At 43.4% G+C, this 18,687-nt stretch overlaps 1 protein-coding gene across 1 annotated transcript in view; it reads left to right on the top strand.

Moving 5' to 3' along the window:
* The first annotated feature begins 6,361 nt into the window (after nucleotides 1–6,361).
* Nucleotides 6,362–18,687, top strand: part of LOC121604806 (vasorin-like) — a 32,554-nt gene continuing 20,228 nt past the window's right edge. Inside the window, exon 1 of the mRNA XM_041934415.1 lies at nucleotides 6,362–6,593. The gene's annotated coding sequence lies outside the window, so the exon portion shown is untranslated. The remainder of the gene's footprint in view (nucleotides 6,594–18,687) is intronic.

Raw genomic sequence — 18,687 nt, 5'->3', positions numbered from 1 at the left:
GCTTTCTTCAGCCACAGTGTCCACCCCAACGTGCTCAGCCGCGGCACAGCTACGGCAGCCATGTGCAAAAAGGCTCTGTTGCTAGCCCTGAACACAAGGCTGTAAATGTGGCTACATGTGCTGCACTTTTATTTTGAAGTCTGGATCTTAGCTTTACAACGTTCAAGGCACTGACGGGCTGTTTCTCACATGCACCAAACTCTGTGCTGTCCAGACGAAGCAAACACACTGAGGAGCATCAAAGCTACTGCAGCTCCTTGTGGTGACTTGACACCTGACTAAGACACTTGATGGATCGATTTGTCCTTCCAGATATCTATTTTTTAAATAAAGTTTATTATTATTATACTAATATTAAAAAAACATAGATTCATGCAGCTATTAATTAAAAACACTCCCTCTACTGTCTTTACAGCATTATTTCTGCCTGTTTTTCTAACTCCAGCGTGTTCCGCCGATGCAGTTTTGTCACAGCTTTTGTTGCTTCGGCGATGGCGTCCATCCTCACAAAACGTCTCACCACAGCTCATTAGCAGCGCTGATGACTCTGTGCAGAAACTGCTGTGAGAAACGTCATTAACATCTGTTTGTGGTCCACACAGCGAGGTTGAAGGCCATGTGAAAACAAAACAACAACCCTGACGAGGCTGCAGAGGCTGGAGCATGGGCCGAACACGGGTTCCCATGGCTCCCTCCTCCCTCTGTCACCCCCTCTCCCCTGTTGTTTTTCCCTCCTCCCCTCTTCCCACTCAGACCATCATTAAATCTCACCTTCTCTGCTTTCACTTTCTCTCTGTCTTTCCCTAACTTCCTCTCTCCCTTTCCCTCTGTTCTTACCGCTGTCATCCTCCCTCTGCCTTCTTTCCTGCTCCTCCTCTCCCCTTTCTTCTCCCATAGCATCACTCCCCTCTCACTCAGAGATCAGGAGAGGGGCTCTGGAACTCTTTCCTTAAACTTAAGGGTCCAGGCCTCCACATCATCATGCATCTGCCCCACTGAAGTGCCCATGAGCATTGCACAGAATCCCCAAAGGCTGCATGGCAGTTCTTCTGTAGCCAAGGTGAAGTCTGTTCACCCTGTGGAGGTCGAAGGAACACTTGTTTTCAAGGGTTTCTGTGTGTTCGCTAACAGTGATACATGTTGTTTTGGGAGTGATTAGCCATTGACCTATTCAATCCTTTAGGTATGAGGATGTGTTGGAAATACTCTTTAACACTGTCAGTATTTGACGACCTGGGAATGAAAATGTCTTCGCACGCCCACTCCCTACTGCACACACACACCCACATTACCACCCTGTCTCTACACTCTCTGGCCTGGTGTGTGTGCTCCTGCATAGTTATGTATGTGTGTGCTTATGTGTGTGTGGTTGTGACAGGGTACAGGTGGCAACTTCATCATCATGGGAGAAAAGTTCTATTAATATATCAGAGTCTGAGAGAAGTACCACCACCACCCACCCACCCACTCACACACCCACACGCGCACCACACACTCACACACACACACACACACACACACACACACACACACACACACACACACACACACACACACACACACACACCGAGGACAGATGACATAGAGATATGGAGAAAGCAAAAACAGTGCATTAAAGAGGACAAAGAAAGAGACTGTGTCATTATAATAAGATCCATTGTCTGGAATTTCCCTTTGGGCAGAGAGAGGCAGACACAAAGAGCAGCTAAAAGACAGAGAAACGGAAATAAAAAAAGACCTGGACGCTGTTCTCGTCTTCCTTTAGTGTCCCTGGCTCAGGACCAAACAGCGAGTCTGACTGCCTCCCCTGGGGAGAGTAACTCCAGGCTTGAATTCCTTTGTGTTATTTCATGTTTTCCTCTCCGCCGCAGCAGTTTCTCCCTGAGACACAGTCTGCACCAGCCCTCGTTAAAGCAACTCTGCCAGTGTTTGAAATGCTGTAAAACACGATGCATACGCAGCTATGTGCAGCAGACAAGTGCATGCATGCAAACACAGAGCGTAAACAAATATGAGCCTTCACTCTTTAGTGTAAAAGCACACAAAGCGGCTAACACTCCTTCTGCTTTATACCTTTTTATCTTATTAACATTCTGGTAAAGCAACAAGTTGAGGAGTTTGGGAGGGACTGGAGGAGAAAAGCAAGGGTCTTACTATGACAGAAGTCATTTCCGCTGTGTTGGGGAGGTCTGTGAAGGGTCAAGCCTTCCCCAGTCCCGGCTGTGTGAATCACATAAACACTCAGACTGAAACACTCCCACTTCGTACCCGACTGCAGCCCTCCTCTGCTGCTCACGCTGCAGGAGCCTCAGTCCTTCACACACCACTTTGTACTGAACAATTAGTTTTGGCATGGAAGTGTTGTACGTCTGGAATTGATGGTTAAGTCCTGCAAGACTTAAGAATTCTGGATCCTTTATGGATGGAAATGGGAAAAAAACAGTATAACCTCACCCACTCACAAAATTTCACCATCTAAAATCTCAGAGTGGATTTTTATTTGGTAAATATGCTTACCTGTCAAACTCTAGTTTTTCTGTCAAATATTTTAATCTTTTGTGTAACTCAAGACTACCCGGATGACATCATTAGGGTTACTTCAAAACTCAGTCCAGGGTATCCGAGTAACTCATCCTTAGTCCAAAGTCTTGGAAATATTAGCCTTGAACATGATTTCAGTGTCTTTCCTGGGCTGGAGCTATCATTATGCTCCAGAAACAAATTTGATGAATTCCTAAATCTACTACATTTAATGCCATTTAAAAATGCACAAACTATTTTCTGAAAGTTTCTGAGAAGAAATATTGGAGCGATCAGCTCTTGTGAGCTTTGCATGAAAATTTGGATTTTGCTCTCATTTTTTTTTTGAGTCCGCAGCCATGCTAGTGGCTCTGTGAGGCTGTACTTAGGGACAGCAACGACAGTGCTAACATGCTAATGTTAAGAAGTGATGATGTTCACCACGTTCACCATTTTACAGAATAACTGAGTGTTAGCATGCCGACATCTCATAATCAGCTTTAGCACAAAACACACAGTGCACAGAGTATCGTAATTTTCTCATAAACCAAAGAACAGGAGAAATTTTGACCTGATGGTGATGTTAGAGGAAAAGTTAGAGGACTGATCCTCTGGGGAGTTCATGGCAATGCAATAGTAGTTAAGATATGTCAGTGTGGTTGGTGGACTGGCTGATGCTATTGGCGTCTCCGGAGTAAAACCTCTTGCATGTCTAAAAGCCAACACTGATTTCAGCTTAATGCTCTAAAAATGTCTTTACTCTCTATTTGACTTTTGTGTAGGGTTTGGTTTGATTAATGTATACTCAGTGGCCAACGTCAGTCTGGTGTATAGATTTCTTCCCTTGAGAAAATCCCACTTTAGTGTGTCGTTGTAAAGCAGCAGGTCAAACACGAGTGTGGAGGATCCAGGTCGCTCTGTTTGTTTTCTCGCACTCCCGTCGAAATCTGTTCCTCTTTCTCAACCTTGCGAACACACTTGCGCAAACACTCACACACACGCGGGCACACAAACACACCTAACACAAAGCAGCTCTTTAATGACCCCACGGCCCAGCTGGCCTCGTTCGGGGAGCCGGGGCCAATGAAACTGGCCATATACAGTAGATGAAGAATGGTGGTTAAATCATCAAACATTACTGAGCCTGATTCTCTTAAAGGTGCAGTCCCTGATTTTGTTATTGCATTCAGTGTGCCCACAGACAAAGCACAAAAAGGTAAGTCAGTAAATCAGGCAAAAGTACTGTATGTCCAACAACATGTACAGACAACACAAAATGCAGAAGAAGAAGAAAAGGAGAAGAAGGAGAAATCAATGTTCAAATAAAAGTCCTGCAATAATTCCTACTTTTTCCACCCTTTACTGGCCAATGCACATGTTGTTTATTTCATAGTGAGCACTTTGTACCATGAGCAATCATTAAAGTTCAACGTGAAATTACATTGTGTTTGGAATTCATGTTGGACCAATCAGATCGCTGCTTACATCTGCTATTATTTAAAAAAACATCAGACTGTGTAACAGCTTCAGTTCAGAAGCACTTCCTCATAAAAACATACCGTAAACATAACTTATCAGCCCAAAGACAAGCTGTTGCATCTATTTAAATGTGCCAAACATACTAATGTGATCATATTGTTAAAAAAGTTTGCTGATTTGATTCCTCATAATGCTCCAGTCCAGATAAAATGTGCAGAAAAAGAACTGGCTCGGTTCCTCTGGCTTCAGGTCCTGTTTATGTTTCGCTAAAACTGTTCTTGTAGACGGTTTTATTTAAAGCATTTTCTGCAAAATCCCTCACATCAGCTCTGGTCAGCTGTGAGCCCACTCCTTCGTGTTTGTATTGTGTGTGAGTCACGTAGATGGAAACAGGATTTCATCTGGACGCTGCTCATGCATGTTCTGACTTGTCTGACTGACCATCTCATTTTAGACTCTCAGATGTCTCGCAGTGTTTGTGTGTGTGTGTGTGTGTGTGTGTGTGTGTACTGTGTATGTTTTTAAATACCACATATTTACATGTGCTTGTCTTGTTTTTGCTCTTTTAGTGGATTAGTAATGTCTGTCTTGTTGTGTGTGTGTGTGTATTGGGTAATGTAACTGCACATACTGTATGTACTATGCATGTATTTAAATGTATATTCACATGCGTGCATCTTGTTTTTGCTCTATTAGTGGATTATTAATGTCTGTCTAGTTGTGTGCGTGTGTGTGTGGACATGTATTACTTATGTTGTACACAATTAATGCGTTCACACAGTTAGATTGTGAAGACTTGGGTTAAGGTCCGGGTTTCGACAAGTAGTCTCCAGGAAATTATGTCAGTCAATGTAATGTCCACTAAATTGATGGAAACATGGCTGTGTGTGAGTGTTTGTCTGTGTGTGTCACCAGTGGATAAGCCTTCACTGTCAGTGATGCTGTTAAACACATTTTGCCAGGCTGAGCGCTGGTGAAAATGATCAGGGTTTCAGGTTTCAGCACAGTCACCACAGTTGAATTTAGTGTCTCCGTCCACAGCTCGTTTACAGCTTAGGTGATGATCGGAAGCATTTGGTTAGTGGTGCACCTGCAGCAACTTTCCCAAGACTGTGTATAAATACACAGGCTTAAAATGGAAACGCAAACTTGGAGACTGAACTGTAAATAAAAAGAAATGCAACGGGTGGGTGAACTGTCATGTCAAAGTTGGCATGGCTGTTTTTTGCATGACACATTCCGAGTTTTATCAAGAATGTTGTCGATTGTGTTTGGCTTGTAAGTTAAAACCGTTATACACATACACATGAGTAATTTTGGAATAACCAACAATGAGTCAGCAGGTTTGGTGTCATGCTCACTGCAACAGGAAACACTGACTCTTTAGGGGGATTGAACCTGTGACTTTTCACTACTTTATAAAGACACTGAAGTGATAAGAAATAAGAAGAATGAGTTATTGCTAGATTGCTGTCTTGTCAACAGATTTAGTAGCAAATAGAGCTTGTAAACAAATGATGAAGCATAGATTAGTTAGGGAACTGAATTGCTTCTCCATACTTTCCTTTAGCTAAACAGGATACATGACCATGTTATTTCTTGTAATTAGCCATCTTTGGTGCTTCTGTTGCTTAGGAATGAAGAAAAATGAAGCTTCATTTTCATCAGCTCAGGTTTTGTGTAATGGAACTGCTGGCTGTCAGACCCCAACATGCGTCTCCTTATATCCATAAACCCTTGTGTTATAAGGTCATTTCTTGCAGTTAATTAGCAATTAATGCTGATGTTGCTAATATTCTAAAAAATACACCGTACCAATTTGATAAGGTGATAATACATCAGTGTTGTGTTTACAGTTTGTAACACTGCCCCCAAGTGACCAAAAAAATCACTGCATGCAGTTTTAAGGAGATTAACTCCATAGCTTTAATAAACTACCCCAAAATTCACGTGTGATCACTCCTCAAGTGTCCTTGAACACAACACTGAACCCCTGTACCACTTCACAACAAAGCTTTAGCATACATCATACACAACTGTACAGCTACACAATTTACACATAACTGATTTAGGGAGATGAGAAGATGGCAAAGTTAATTAAAGTCTGAAAGTAAGTCGGCCTAACATAACTTAAAACTGCATTTGTCTGTGTGTAATCACAGTCGTGTGTTTTTCCACAGCTCTCCGAGGTGCAGGACGAACCATCTCTCCTGCAGTAGATTTGTTTTGCAGGTGCAGCCCGCTTCGAGGACGCGCACGGCCACTCGCTCCGGCCTCGCACGGTACCTCCCACTACCCCCCCGGCTTGTTTAAGCGCTCGCCTCCTCTCGCTTCAATGAGCGCTATTGTTGAGCAGTCTGTGCGCCCCTGAAGGCTGGCGGACCCGGCTCTCCACAGACAGCGGAGCGAGCGCACTGCATCGAGGCACCTTTCGGGAGGATCTCTGTGAGGACTGAGCTCCGCCGCGTTACCGGGAGAGGCTTTCGGACGGTTCGGGGCTCCGCGCGGAGACACGCTGACGCGCAAAGTGGATAAAAAGTTTGGGAAGAAACTGCTCGAGCGCATTCCCGCGGACTGTGGATTACTTTACCAAGGTAAGCTTCTCCTGCGCCTTTCTCTCACACTGACCTTCACTGGGATTTTTAAACTCGCCAAGGAAGGCTGAAGTGCCTTTTTGTGCACAATGCGAATGACTGGACAGATCGATTACTCTGCATGTTCCTCAGATGACATTTATGCGCTTTTGCTGCATTTGAAATGAGAGAAACCCCTCCGCGTGTTTGAGGTCTTTCGGATGCGGTGTTATCGATTCCAACTACAGAGAGAATCGCTTGTTCTGTAAACTCTGACGCTCTGAGAGGCCGTGATAATCGATCCAGCCACAGTTTCTGATCGTGCCTGCTTCACATGTGAAAGCCTCCCTTGTGGCCGGCGGATCCTCGCATTCCTCTCCCGGCGCACGGGGCACTATCTCGGGTCAGGATCAGCCGGCCAGACGCGCTCAGAGGGGGGGACGCTCGGACAGGAGAGACACTGAGAGGAGTGTTTCCTGCAGAGAGACGTGGAAACAGGATTAGCTCTTATCGTTGTCGTTGCCTCAGACCGTGTTTGTGTCGAATGTATCGGATTAGAGGTCGTTATCTGAACCCTGCATGGTTTGTCTCTGGCTGTTTGCTTTCACCTCAGATGGCAGCCTTTAATCTGCGTGATTGGCTGCTGATCCTCAGAGGCAAATCAAGATACTCCCTTTGGGACATACAGGCTGTCTGTGGGTTTAATGTGGTTACTTTAAGGTGTAGTGTTTCCTCTGCAAGTGCCGTTCTGTGTGCACATATGTACGGTCGCTTTATGCAGTGTGCACAGTCAATTAGTTGATTAGCTAAATGACAAAATCACTGGGAAACTTTTGATAATTGATTTTTCAAGCAGAAATCTTTTTTTTTTCTGATGTTGTAAATTGGATATCTTAGGCTTTTGGTCTTATTTCCCATAAGAATAATATTAAATGACATTTTGATAATCAGTTAATCTCATTAATAATGAAATGCCATGGATTTGGCTTCTGGGAGGTTGCATTTATCACAGTTTTCTGTCATTTTAAACAATGAAATATTCATTGATTAATCTGGAAAATAGAGAGATGAATAGAGATTAATCACTACCAAAAGAACTTGTTAGGAAAATAATTTGCTGCTCTTTGTGATATTTGCATATGTATGAGAAGTCCTTGTTTATGAACTTTTTTTGTTAAGGACAGTGGTGAATTGTGCACATGCAGTGTTTTAATAAGTGATCTTTGCTCATGTCCATACTTCATGTAAACCTGCACATCCTGTATACATTGGTAGCACATGAGCAGTATGTCTTGTAGTGCATGGCTGTGCAGTGAAATCTAAATCTAGACGGTGATATGCCGACCATGAGCTGTTGTCTTTACCCTACCCTGCAGCTTGCTGCCTTCACTGTCTGCGGGCTCCGTAAGGAGTTTGGGTACAATAGCAGTGCTCCAAATTAAAAAGTGTCTGGTGAGCAGGGCAGAAAAGCAAACCCAGCGTGGAGTATGGGAAAAGCAAAGAAAGGTGGAGGAAGAGGGATGTGCCGGAGTACGTACGGGAGAGAGCGAGAGCAAAGCAAACATTCCTGACGTGGTGTCTCAGCAATTTAATTAAGGTTTTTGTGAGATGCTGCAGCGAACCTCAAGGTGAAGTCTTAACCCCGCCTCCCCCCATTTCCAGCTTGGACTAATCCCAAAGGTCAGCTAATAAGTGTTTGGGTCATGCCACCATGACAACTAAATAGAGGCAGACCAGAAGGAAAGCTCCCCAATCAGGGAGTTAATAACCCCATGAAGGAAGTTAAGAGGTACAAGGTGAAGAGGATGGAGTCGCAGATTGTATTGTATTGTGCGTGTGTGTGTGTGTGTGTGTGTGTGTGTGAGAGAGAGAGTGTGTGAGTGGATGAGATTTCAGTTATCAGCCACACCAACTTAAAGCCCCTCCTCTTAGTGGGGTTTAAGTGTACCCTGTGGTGCTCTGATGTCTCTCTCTCTCTCACACACACACACACACACACACACACAAACACACCCTTCAGGTCAGGCTTCGGTCACTGTACCGCTGGTTGGGTTTAGATTTTACAAGGAAATAAAGTCAATGACACAACAGGCTGTTCTTATTTTCTGACTCTTGTGACTGAATTCCTGCTTCCTGAAACATGTTTCTGTTATAAACTTTCACTGCTTTTAAAGCACTGATGGCTTTCTGATGTCGTCACCATCATTCCATTCCTGTTCTCCACATCCACTGTGTTTGACGTGTGCAGATGGGACGTTTTCACCGCTGCAGACAGGCTCTTCTCCAGCCTCCAAGCCTCCTGCTCTCTTTTTCTGGTTCCTGTTCACTCTGTTTTCCATCTTGGTTTTCTGCTGTTAGCCCAATTTCATCCTGTCAGTATGAATGTAATTCCTAATGACACTGGGTGATGTCTTTCTAAATGTGTTTCCTTCCGTATGCTGCTCAAATTTTTGGCAAGTTGCCAAATACTTGGCTAAAGACACAGCAAATGTCAGTGTTTCCATCAGATGTTTTCGCGATTGGTGTCACAAGGATGCGTTAACATCATGTAATCCAAAGGAGCGCTGCTAAACCTACATGTTATACAGCATTAATTGGATTTTTGTTACTGTTTTGTTTTCTGGGAGCTTTCTGGAAAAGGAGAGGAACGTAGCAGTGGGCAGTAAAGTGTCGATGCTGCATCTAGCAGGAATTGGACAAGAACAAGATGCAGAAGCAGGACATTATTTAAAGCTACTTTGTTTAGAAGGTTTAAAAATGTCTTGCTTTGGCGCCACCTGGTGGTAGAATCAAGAATGATAGTGTAGAAGATAGCAAAGCAAGCTGCGAGATTGGGCACTGATTTTCGATGGAACTGTTTCATTTTTATACTAACAAAACCTTATGAAAGAGGCGATAATTAAATAAAGTCGCATGCGGTTTTAAACAAAAAGAAATTGTTATTTTTTAGGGTGATAAAGTGGTAGACTGCTGTTTTCTGCTGTTTCCATCGTTTCATTTTTGAGCACAAAGTCAAGTTGCACATAGAAATCAGCGGAAGACGTCTCGATCCCTCCGTCCTCTCGCTGTGGCGCAGATGTATCGGCCGGGTGGGCCGAGCTGCTTGTCGGCTCATTTGGGAGCGTTTAAGGAAGCGGGGACCACGCAGATGGAGCAGACGTCCAGCATCAAGCCTCTGACTGCTGATAAATCATTTGGCTCGGTTCAGCCATTATGCTGCTCGGGGCTGATTTCCTCCTCGTGCACAGGCCTACCTGGACCTCCGCGGCCACGTTGAAACCATTTACAGTAACAAGCTGTTTTCATAATGGAGGCTGACGATGGTTTGTTCCCCCCGTTGCTCCATTTTCGCTCTAGCGTTTAAAAAATGCATTTTTCCAAATTACCCAGTACCAGCTAACCTTGTTGAAAGTTGCAACTCTTCACTTTCTTCTTCTTTTTTTATCTCTTGATAAGTGAAAAAACACCCCACTGTGGCGTGTTTGATTTGCTTGTTTAGTGTGGCCGACAGTCCAAATCCCAAAGACAGACTAACTGATTGATTATTAAGATTCGACTTTAGCAGTAGAGGTGTGAGTTATAGAGCACGCTCTACTGATTTGAACGGATGAATTTAAATGTATTTGAGGTTTTGCTCCTCTCTGTTGCAGCTTCACTGGCTGTAAAAACATCTTGCCTAAAGCATCTTTAACATGTACTAGTATTTGAATGATGGCAGTTATTGCTGAGATATTGCTACCTTTGGTTTCTGTTTCCAGCAACATAAAAAGACTCACGTTACATCTTTACAAGGTTCCTTGACACCAGAGGAATTCTAGACTCAAGCCTTACAACCAGCTGAGGCTGAACATGCTCACCAGAGGGGAACCTCTACTTTCCGAGAACTCGACCCCGCACCTCCACCCCTCCAGCCCCAGGGAGGGTTTAGGGGTTACTACTCCTTTACTAACCCATGAAGCGTGTCTCTAAGTACCTTCCCCCCTCATCCTCACAGTGTGTTGTATAAACACGGTGGTTCAGTAGGAAGGTAAAGAGCGTGACACATATAGACTCCTCGTAACATTCCTCTGCGGTACCAGGAGGCACCGGGACAGAGAGATGCCTCCAACAGGAGGTCTGTGGTCAGATTACCCAATGCAGAAATACCAGGCTGAGATTATGAGCGTGATTGCCCTTTCATAACACTGTCATGCATACTCATTATCAGACGCTTCAACTCAGCAGAAATCCAGTTTAGTAATAAATTTAAGTACAATCACTGCAGAAAAGTCAGCAAAGTAATTCTCCTCCATTTTTGCCTCTTGACATCGGCCTGATGTCTGCAGGCAGCTGGCTAGCTAACGTTAGCTACCCGGCTACAGGGAAGTAGAAGCTGCACATTGTTTGGTCTTGATGTGTCACAAACAAACTGAAATTGAGAGCTCATACCCGGGGGGGGGCAGCCATTTTGCTGTCTGCCCACTTCACTTCAAGATAACCAGAGTCAGCTAGCAAGTGAGCTAACGCAGCCAGCCGTCATCGCCGGCCAAAAACAGACATTTAAAATAACAAATTAATAAATTAATTCGATGTAGTGCCCATGCCTAGTTTAAGGAAGAAGACATACCCAAACTTCAGCATACTAATATAATTATTCTATATATTCTACTATAATTCAGACACTTTTTCTTCCGATAGTTTTAAAACGATGCACACATTTTTTGGGTCTAAGATCTGAAATTTGTTGCTGAATAAAGACAAATCTAGAGAATTCATAATCCAAAGATAAATTAATTTAACAAATTAAACTGTGTTTTTCTTGCTATGTGTGAACCTGGAGAAGCAGGGACTGTATTTACAAAAGGCTTTTATATTCTGACTCGACACCTAATCTGTCTGAAGTCTTTATGATAGCACGTCCCTCCGCCCTCGTCCCCCAACAGCAGCCGTACCTGAGGGCGAGGGTGGGTGTGAGTGTGAGCTTGTTTGGGGGGTGGTGTGGTAGATTAGGGGAACCCCACCTTACAACCTCCTTTTTCTGAGCCCTCCTCTCTTTTTTTTTTCACCCTGAGGGCAGTGTGCTTGTATAGACACACACACAATCTGGAAGCAGACAGTGGCCTGGGGACTGCAGGCCCTCACAAAGCTCTTCAAAGGGTGGAGGTCTGGATCAGTGATGTCCTGAACCGCTTGAAGGCACAACAGGTGAAGAGAGAAGCCGCCTGACAAACAGCCGCTAACCGGCCGTGTTGGTTACAATGGAGGCGTACGCTCATGTCCACGCTCGTGTGTAGCACGTCGCATGTGTCAGGGTGTGTGAAAGACTGCTGAGCTGCAGTAGCCTCGGGTGTAAATTAAGGGGAATGTGTTTTGTGCTTGTGTGTGTGTGTGCATTCAGGTGCACACGCAGTATCATGTTTAGATGTACACTTGACATGTGAACCCTGCGTCGTCTGTGCAGCAACAGGCCTGTGATTGTCTTTTAAGTCTTTAAAATGTACTTTTGTATTGATGTTAATGCAGATTAACCAAAAGCCACCAGCAAGATAATTGTTTAAGATGCTAATTAATCAGAATAAGTACAATTCTGCATCTTAAAACTGAGCTAAATTTGTTTGAAAAGTTATTTTTTTTAGACATCTAGGTTACATGTAAGTGCATTTAACATGCATTTAGGACCAGAAATCTAGTCATTAAAACAAATTTAGTCCAACATACTATATGGACCTAGACGTCTAGATGTCTTTTGACGTGGAAATCAATCAGTCTGAATATCATGAGAACATATAGTTCAAGTGTATTATAGAAAGATATATGATTGGTTTAGCAGTGAGCTGAATAAAAGAGTGTAATGAACACAAAATGCATCAGAATGAACTCACTTTGAGGAGAAGTATTAGGTGTATGTGAGGAGTGTGTGAGGAATTTATACAGAGACATGTGGTACAAACACAGCAGGAGACTCTTAGCATGTCAGACAATTGTTATATGTCTGTGCTATGATAAATTGCCACATTTACCTTTACAAAGGCCCAGTCACACCAGGAAGTGGCACAACACATTCATCCACGTCCAAGTACGCGATTACTGCTAACTGCTACCATTTCTAGCAAGCTGGGATCATGCTAGAGCCAATCATTTCTCCACAATACTCTCTGTTTTCTGTGCATTGAGCCTTTTAGCACCTCTCCGGAGCATTTTGTTCAACAAAGAGTTACTGACTCAGCTCGGTCGCTAAGAAAAAAGTTCACACCGTTTATTCTAAACACGTATTTGTACCAACGACTCTTGCTTTATATTTCTTTTTCTTGTCTCTGGACGTTTGGACTGAGCTGTGCGCTGATTGCTTGGTTGAAGCTCTGGTTAGATGTCTTTGGTTTTTGCAGCATCTCAGGTTTATTGTATTAGATTTAGACAACTCATTGACTACTGTGACAGGAGTAACTTGAGTTCTTAATTACAGTCTGGTACTATTTGGATGAGCGGGGCATAAAGGTGGATGAGATTACTGAAATTAAAGACTCCAGTTGGTTGCCCAGGAAACTGAGGCTGCTGAGAGCATCACCACAGGCATGCCCGTCTTTAATTTGAGGATTCCTCTGTTTCTATGTCAGAGGATGAATTTAAACCAAATTATAGATTGCGGAGTGTTGCATTCACTGCTTGATGAAGCAGGACGGCTAATTGAACCCAGTGGCCCAAAAGGAGTCGCGCTACAGTTCAAGTATATCAACAGAACTCGGCGTTACGTCAGCTGAATCACAGCCTTGACTGCACATGTGGCACCATGCTTGTTCCTCAGCACCTTCAGCCAGGTTAAACGGACTTGTTTGGCCCCGGGTCAGAAGGACACAGGTGTTGTGTGTTTTTGCACAGGTGAACAGGAATTACACTTATGTGCTGGTAAGTAATAGCCTCAAGTATATTTGCAACAGCCGTTGTTGCTGTTTGTGTGCCTGTAAGCCCCTTATTGCTACAGAATGTCGTAACACTGCAGCCCATTCTTTAACTGACAGTCTTATAGCGTCACTGCCGCTGAAGCGATCAGAGATGCATACACATTCACGATGAGATATGTCAACTAAAGCAAACTGCTAGAAATGACTGAGTTTACAGTGTACTCTGCATGCAACTGCATGCGCGCACACACACACACACTCTGTCCTCGTTGGAGGCCTCGCTGCAGCTGGCAGGGGATTAAGAGGTCAGGAGTCAAAGGGGGGAGTAGTCAACCCACAGACCTCGACAAGAAACTGACGAAGCAGAAGAAACACAGGCAAAGAGAGGGAGACGTACACGGAGTGCCGAATCAGTCAAACAGACAATCCAGATTGCCCAAATAAGAAGAAACTGCCACACTGAGCGTGCACCACACGGGAGAACATGCACTATCGCTCATCGTGTTTTTTTCACTTGGCCCAAAGCCGACCGTCTGATGATGCTTGGACCACCGCGGAAAAGGCATACAGATGAAACCAGCACGTTCGGGCTTGTGCAAGATTTTCAACTGTTACTGAACTTGTTCATCATAATGACAGCAGGTTAAGGTCACGGCTTCAACAGTCGGCTCGGATAAATGTCAGAGATCTTGTCGGGCTCGTGGCGTTTCGAAAGCAGAGATGTCCTGAGCTCGGCTGTGATGAAGGAGTGCAGAAGACATTATTACTAATGCAGGTGGCGCTTCAGTACAATAAACTATCAAGACTTTATGACACATAGTATTGGATGCATTCGTATCTGTGATGTTAAAAAAATGCACAGTTAACTTGTCTGTTGGGAATTTGTAACCAGTTGCACATTTTAACATACAAAATATATTTTTCTAGAGCCTGATAACATTTGTCCATTAAAACTTAAGAAAAACTCATTAGGGGAAAAGGAAAAAAGATTAAAGGGACTGGCTAAATGATCCATATGAAACAAAGCATTCAAATAAAACTACTGTGGAAGTGAAAGTGTTTCTGTAAATTACACAGCTTTGTCTGGTGCTGCAGTGGAGAAAGGCAAAGCTGCGCGTTTTATTGTTTGTGGGTGACATTGCAAGATTGTTTGGTTTTGCTGTAAAACAGGACCTCAAATATTAAAATATGCTGAAAGCTGAGAATCATCATACCGAGCAAAAAGCGTCCACAAAGAGCTTCAAACGGATGTGAGTGTTCAGTATCAGCACTTTAGGGCTGCTGTTTTGAATCGGGAAGGCACATGTTATTTCCTCATCATTGGCACACAGCACGTTTGTAGAGTGACGAAGCTCTTCAGCAAATACTGAGCATCTTGGCATTTGGGTAAAAAGTGCAAAAGACCCTAAAGGGACAAATCAGGTTTGTCTGGTGAAAAAAAAAAAGGGTGCATCAGCGCTGTCCCAGCTGAAGCAGGAGGCTACATTTCTTTGCACTTGACTTGGCACTCTACACATCCCCTGCCCAGTGAAGCAAGCGTGGCAAACTGTGGGCGAGACGGTGGTATTTTTAATTTGAACATCTTGTTCACAGATGAGAACTGAAAGCCACTTCAAACAGATGGCAAGCGGATCAGAAGTTATGCTGCAGCTGCTTTTAATGCATGCTGCCAGGGAAAGGAGTGAGTAATCTAAGTGTTTGTTGTGTGTGCATGTGTATGTGTGTTTGCATAGTAAAAAAAGACAGCAAACACAGACGCATGCAGAAAAGTTGATGATAAAGTAAATATTAACCAAGTTGAACGATGGAATCTGCAGAGCCTTGGGGGTGGGGCGAAGTTTTGGCTAATTTTGCACCCTCAAACTGAAAAAGATATGTAATTGTTGCTAGTTTGGTCTCTTAGCAAGGAGTTAGCCGCAAGCTAGCTACTAATTTCAGGTGCGCTCAAATATACTGAATGACTTCTGTCAAGTGAGTAGCATAAAGTTAGCACATGCTTCCGCTGCTTCTACTCTGTGTCTTCAGGCGGCTGTTTTTAATGCAGAGGATGCTACATTTCTAGCTACACTGTTTAGCGCTCTTTGCTAGCAAGCGGCTAGCTGCATGCATGCTGGTGTGTAAATGCAGGGCAAAGTAAGCAGTGAAACTTGTCAGGACATAGACAATATGAATTGGCCACTTAGGTTTAATAAGGCCTGTCTCAATTCAAGGGAACGCTTTAAGTAGCCAGAGGGTACAAATTATTAATTTGAGGGTCCACTATCAGAAAGCTGTACTCTGATACCTGTTGGACTCTTTATTAAACTTTTACAGAGGAGACAGTATTTATTTCTTTGTCTCTGATATGTGTAATCTACCGGTGCAACGGCGACGGCCGCAAGCTAAACCAAGACACTTCATAAACACAGACAGACCAATGCAAGTCCAAGACAAGCAGTCAGCAGGTCAGTCAGCTGCAGAAACGCCGCTCTGCACCTCTGACGAGGCCAAAACACACCAGACTGTTGCTCTCATTGGAACAGATGGGACGTATTAAACAAACCAAGGCTGCAAAGATTGATGGAGCAATTTCACAGCCTCAGAGCAGAAAATGAACTTAATATATCTGTGTTGGTCAGATCAGAGACTTCTGGCCTTCACTAAACTCCCTGCTCATTAAAGCTTGACTGCTGCCATTATTCAACGGGATGGAAAGGTTTGTGAGTGTGCACATGTGAGGTGTCCCACAAAGTTTGTGGCAATTGCTATAGTCTGCCAATTATGAAAGGTGATAGATTACCAAATGCACCATTAATTTCACTTGTTGTTTTATATGGACTTCCCTCATATTATTGTCTCTGCCTCATTAGAGTGAATCACAACCTGGCCAGGACAGATAAGACTCTTTAGATAGAGCGCAGACTGCACTCCATTAAAAGAGTTTTAAAGGGTAACAACACATCAGGGAGGGCCCACATGACAGCTGACTAAGCAAATAACACTGAACATGAAGTAAAAACTGTAAGTTCACTCAGAAACGTCCCCGCAGTTGAAGCAAACATTACAACCAGTTCTTTGTTTAAATCATCTCTGTGGCTCACTTGGCTCTTGCACAATGTGTTTTTAGCAAATGTATGTTCTCACCAAACCCCAAAGGAGGCAATGCAACAATATATAGAGTTTAAATTAAGTTGAAACCACAAGAACTCAAGCGGGCTGACTGTGAAATTCACTGTATGTGCTGAAACAGAATTTATTGCATATGCATGTCGCCCTGAGCTGAAATGAGAGGACATTGTGTGAGATTTGCTTAATTTTCATGCAGTGAAATTGACAAAAGTTTAAATTTGGAGACCCAGCTGTGACCTAAAATGATGTCTTGGCTGAAAATGAATGTTTGAAGATACAGGATGAACTGAATTTGCTGACATTTGAAGCACAAGAAGTAGCTTCATTTTTTAAACAGAGTGATTTTGCAGAGGGACCGAAGCTTTTTTCTGTGGCGGAGCAGAGATTGATCTATGGGAAAACATGCACATGACGACTGGAAAGTCTACATCTGCATTTCTGTGCATTTCTGCATACCTGTGTGCATGCACAGAAATGCAGCGGTTGTGGTCAAAGCTAATGCGAGGAAAATCAGTTGAGATCGATCTGATTTCCATCCCTTAACAGATTTGCGCTCGTGATTAACACGGCCAAACTGCACATGCTCATGTTTGGCCGTCCCGTTCAGCTCAGCCTCAGAATGCTCTCTGACTTGTTAAAACTCTTATCATATCTTCCCATGAAATCGCACACACCAGATATTATCTTCAAAAAGGAATCTGAAACGAGCGTTGCATGGCTTTCACTTGACCGCTTCAGCTCCACTGAAACTCATTTAAAGTTCAAAAATACTTCAAAGATTCAAATTAAATCCAACTGTTTCCACAAGGATTAAAAAACTATTTGGCAACATTCTGGCGGCGATTCCAAATATTTTTTATGCTCATGCTCTCTTCAACCTCTCAGTTTCTACAAACTTTATGAAAAATGAAATATTTCAAAACCGGCCAAGTCATCTTTGAGTTTAAGAAAGGGCAATTATTCAGGCAATCAGTGCAAAATCAAATGAGGTCTCACATGGCTTGTGTGGGAGTCTATCGTGTGTGTGCGCGCATACACACTCCATCCATCCACACAAACACAACATCATTTTTCTCCCCATTCCCTCTCCAAACATCCCTACAGGCCTCGAGGCGTTTTTCGAGTCGTGTGTCAGTGCCTGGTCTGCGGCGGAGCACGTCGTCGCCATTCCTCCACATTTATCTTCCTCGGAGTCGACTTACTTTACACAGAGTGCAGTGAGGCTTGCAGAATGCTTGCACACAAGTGAAATGTTTGTTTGCACTCAAAAAGAAGTGCTGCATCGGGCTTTGACACAGCCGGCATCACTTGTTGGGGGGTGGGGGTGGGGGGGGGGTGTCTCCAAACGGCCTCTTATAGCAGCTGTTTTGTGATTGGTGAGTTGTGATTTTGAAGGATTTAGCTTATGTATGATCAGCCACACCGATCTATCTGGAGCTAGCTAATGTGCTGCTAATGTTGAATTACTATTGGGATTTAATTGACTTTTACTCCTGTGGACTTCATACGTATGTCTACTAGATTAATAATGTGTTTTGCGTCTTTTGAGAACTTGAGCTTTCATTGATGATATGGACATGAAGCACAATACTGTATTACTAATTTGACAACTAGTCTATAATGAATCAGTGTCCTTGTTGCTGTACAAACCGCTGGTGAACTCTTTTCATGGAATCTCATCGTTGTTCTGATTTCTAATCACTGTCGTTGAAGTTGTCGCCCAATACTGTTCTCAGTTTCTCAATCGCTCCCAGGTAAAACCAATAACAAGTAATCCCCTGTCTTCAACCTTTATTAGAAGCATGTTGAGCAGGCCACTGCATAGACGTACACACCATAGGGTAGATTAATCGATATTTTCATTATTGATTACTTACCAATTATTTATTGGTCAATTTGCTTCTTTTGTCCAAAATCCCAAAGACTCTTCATAAGAAAACCAGCCAATCCTGCAATTCAAGAAGCTGGAACCAGGTTGTTGTCAATTATTTGCTTGAAAAATGACCAAAATGATTAATTCATTATCAGAGTAGTCTGATTTATCAATGAAACAAACAATCGTTGCAGCTCCAGCTCTACACGCGTCGTGAGGGCAAAGAGTCAGCCTCCACAAAGTCAAGTCCTGTCTG

This window comes from Chelmon rostratus, chromosome 3 (genome assembly GCF_017976325.1).
Source record: "Chelmon rostratus isolate fCheRos1 chromosome 3, fCheRos1.pri, whole genome shotgun sequence".
NCBI lineage: Eukaryota > Metazoa > Chordata > Actinopteri > Chaetodontiformes > Chaetodontidae > Chelmon > Chelmon rostratus.
The sequence above is the reverse complement of the archived record's forward strand: the minus strand, read 5'-3'. Positions and strand labels throughout refer to the sequence as shown.